The sequence below is a fragment of the Furipterus horrens genome, unplaced genomic scaffold (genome assembly GCF_987537825.1).
Source record: "Furipterus horrens unplaced genomic scaffold, mFurHor1.1.pri manual_scaffold_8, whole genome shotgun sequence".
Lineage (NCBI taxonomy): Eukaryota > Metazoa > Chordata > Mammalia > Chiroptera > Furipteridae > Furipterus > Furipterus horrens.
The window spans coordinates 64,187,903-64,192,309 of NW_028327178.1; positions in this window are offsets into that span (position 1 = coordinate 64,187,903).

Below are 4,407 nucleotides of genomic sequence, written 5' to 3' on the forward strand. Positions count from 1 at the left end.
TTTTGCTGGCCAACACACTCAAGCTCTCTTAGTTTTTCCAGAGACATCTGATAGCTTAAAATGGTGGGACAATGAGGTACTCCCTGTAACCCGCTAGAGAACTCCTTAGCTAAACATAGGGGGGCACCTCTAGGGAGTTAGGGAATTCCACTTTATTTTCTTTTTCCCAGGTTGCCATGTACAAGGTGGGTTATAGACCCTCTATCCCCTCAGGATCCCCATTGGGATGCATTCTTAGAACTTGGAATAAATTTGACCCTGAAAATCTCAAGAGAAACAGGCTAATTTACTTTTGAAATAAAGCTTGGCCTCAGTATAAACAAGGAGATCAGGAGGTTTGTCCTGAAAATATTAGCAAAAATTACAAAACCATACTCTAGTTAGACCTGTTTTGTAGATGGTTAGGCAAATGGTCAGAGGTTCCTATATTCAAGCCTTCATGGCACAGTATCCAATCCAGCCCTTTGTTCTGGGCCAAGGGAGACAGCCCCTCTATGGGTCAACAATGACATTCTAGATGAATCCCTTCTAAGTTCCCACCTATCTCTCAACAGGAGCCAAGTAGGGCCTCAAGGTTCTGAAGCCTCTGCTCCTACCCCAGAGGTCTCAACCTCTCCTCCACACTTCTCTCCAATATATCCAAAATTACCAGCAGAAAAGAAACTTAGTTCAGCAGAGCATACTCAGAGCAAAGCTCATATCTCCCTACAACTCCTGCCCTCCTGCCTCTGAGGGAAGTAGCAGGTAAAAAAGGCCTACCCTGGTACATGTATCCTTTTCAATAACTCATCTGCAACAGTGCAAAGATAGACTAGGAAACTTCCCTGATGATCCCTCATACTTCACTAGTAACTCTCAAACTTTAACCTTTGCCTTTGATATGTCATGGAGAGACCTTTATATAATGCTGACCACCTGCTGCTCTCCAGAAGAAATGCAATGAATTTGGGAAGGGGCCTGCAAACACGCAGACAAATTACATCCTCAAAACAGGCAGTCCCAGATGAGGACCCTGAATGGGGCTATGATAAAGCAGGAAGAAACAGAAGTAAAAACACCATGATACAGTATTTATTGTCTGGAATGACAAATTATATTTAAAAGCCAATGAATTGTGATACAATCAGAGAAGTAACTCAGGGAAAGGAGGAGGACACTACTCTGTTCCACAACTGACTGTTGGAGGCATTCTGGAAATATACTAATATAGACTCATCCTCTCTGGAGGGCCAAGTATTAATAGGACAACACTTTACAAGCCAGTCAGCCCCTAATATTCATAGAAAACTTCAGAAATTACAAGTGGGCCACAAACCCCTATGGCCCAACTGATAGATATTGCCTCCTTGGTCTTTAACAATCATAATTTGGAGGGAAAGAAAGAGCAGAGCCAGAATGGGAAAAAGATGGAGGAAAAGAAGGCCAAACTAACAGTGCTAGCTGTTACCAGTGCCATTGGCAATGTCCAGCTGCCTCAAGGTAACCTGGGAAAGCTACAGAAATGCCAAGGGCAAAAAGATTAAACATGATTTAAATGCAACCATTTTGGACACTGGCAAGGAATTGCACTTGACCACCCCCAGTGTCATGTCCCCATGCAAACATGCAAACCCTGATTGTGGGCACAGGAAGGTAAAATGCCCCCTTAGATCATTACCTAAAGCCATGCCAGCACTTGAGAATTGAGGGTGCTGAGGAACACACTGGTCCCAGCTTACACCAGCATCTTGATCTCATTCAAGGAACTCTGGATAACCTTTGATGTGGCAGGTAAGAAAATTAATTTTCTTGTTGATAGTGGAGCCCCTTACTCTGTCTTCAATTCTTATCTCTCCTCTAATTCATTTTATGGGGGTTGCAGAAAAATCTGAAACTTGTTTTTATACACTTCTGTCACTTGTCAATTTAAAAGCCAAAATCTTAAACATCCTTTCCTAATTATTCCACAATGTCCTATATTGTTGCTAGGACAAGACCTCTTGGTTAGATTAAGGGTCATTTTGAAGTTTCAGGAGGTCCCAATTAAGATCTTTAAAATTATATTAGCTGATAAAAGTAAACTAGAAAATGGCATCCCAGATCAAATTTCACAAAAAGTATGTCCCTTACGTTGGGACTCTGGAGTCCCTGGAAAAGCCAAGTCTGCCCAACCAGTTTAAATTCACTTAAAGCCTGGGACAACCTATCTCCATAGGAAGTAGTATCCTTCAAAAGGGAGAGGTCCTAGAGGGTCTGAAGCCCCTCATAGAAAAATTTGTAACACAAATTTAAAAATTAAATGTATATTAAGAAAAACAAAAATAAAAACACAACCACCCAAAAAGCTGTAGGGACATGGCTAAAGCAGTTCTGAGAGGGAAATTTAAAGCAATAAAGATGTACCTCAAGAAACAAAAAAAATTTTAGATAAAAAAAATCTAATTTTACACCTCAAGGAACTATAAAGAAAAGAACAAACAAAACCCTAAGTGAGTAGAAGGGAGGGACTAATAAAGAAGAAAGAAAAAAATAAACAAAATGATTTCTCCAGATCCATGTTACTCAGGCTCTTACATTGAAATTGGTTCCTGTCTACTCTTGCAATGTTGATTTCAGCCCTGGGTCCAGCTCTCAGCCCCTACCACATACTCTGCCAAGAAAGGTGTTTGCCTCCCTAAACAGTTGCTGTCATCTCTTAGTTGGGCTACACAGCAGACTTTTTATCAATCTCTCTGTCTTAACTCTTGTCTTCCCTTCCCCAAATAACATCTAGGGTGTTCCATAGAAACCAAAATTAGATGGTTAAAACCCTCCAGTGACTTTCTACTGGAATTAGCACAAAATTAAACATCTTTCCATGGTCCATGGGTCCCCAGATTATCTGTATTCTGTCTACATCTTTTTTCTACACTATCATTGTTTTTGTTCTTTGATTATGCCAAGTTAGCTCCAACCTCAAGGCCTTTTCATAAATCAGGCTTGGTCCTGCACCTTACTTGACTCCAATGTGACAACACCTTTGCCCCAATAAAGTCTCCTATGTCTCTGTTAGTCACAAAGTATATACCTCATTCTTAAACGAGCAGGGAAGTACAGATTGGTTCAGGATTTAAGACTAGCTCATGAGGCTATCATCCCCCTACATCCTCTTGTAGCCAACCCCTACACCATACTTAGCCAAATACCAGACTATACTCAGTGGTATAGTTTTTGACTTAAAAGATGCTTTCTTTTACATCCTTGTCCACCCAGATTCCCAATACCTGTTTGAATTTGAGTTGACAGACCAAAAAAATGACCCATCAGCAATATACCTGGATGGCACTACAAGGGTTTAATGATAGGCTTCATCTGTTCACAAGTGCATTAGAAAAAGATCCAAGGTAGGTACTTCCGGCCAAGATGAAGGTGTAGACAGACATACTGCATCTCCCTCCACAATAGAAAAAACACGACTACCTCAAAACTAGAAACAACCAGAAGTTGCAGATAATTAAAGTGCATGGAAGTCCAGCAAACAAGGATATAAAGAAGAAATACTCATCCATACAGGTAGGAGGGGCGGAGCCCGGGCAGAGAGGACATGATGTGGCGGTGGCAGCAATGGCAACAGCAGCGGCAGGCCTGTGGAAAGTTCAGTTACATGTTTTAAAAAGTCAGGAGAGACACCTGGGGAGCGCTCCCAGCTCCTCACCAGACTGCACAGCTCACTGCCACAGCACTGAGGAAAATCAAGTCTCATTGCTTTTGACTGTGCAGGCCAGTGGGGGCTGAGACAGAGGCAGAAACTGCTGGTCTCTCAGCAGAGTCCGCTTGTTTAAAGGGCCCCCATGGACCTAGAACATCCTCAGACCCATGTACTCTCAGAACCATGGCCAAGGCAGCAGCTAGAGGGGCGCTGGTCCGTTGAAGAAGTGGGAGAAGTGCCTGGAAAAGGGGCAAGTGCTGGGAAAGCAGCATTTTTCCTTCTCAGACCCTTCCCCCACATACAGTGCCAAAACGTGGTAAAATAGGTCACCCGTTACTGAAGAATACCTAAGGCTCCACCCCTTACAACGTAGTAGGAGCAACAGCTCTCCCTGGGACACAGAAGCAAACAAATACAGGAGACTTCCAGCCAAGATGGAGGCCTAGACTGACACGCTCCATCTCCCTCCACAGCTAAGAAGGAATACAACTACCGCAAAACCAGCAATAACCAGAAGTTCCAGAAAATAAATGGAAGTCCAATGTATGAAGTTATAAATAAGTGGTGCTCATCTGGACAGGTAGGAGGGGCGAAATCAGGGAGGAGAGGTCAAGATGTGCTGTCCGCTGTAGCAGCAGTGACAGTGGCAGGACAGCAGTAAGCACAGACACCTGTATTTAAGGGGAGGTGAGAAGCTCCTGGGAGCACCGCCGACTGCAGACCAGACCCATCAGCTTGCA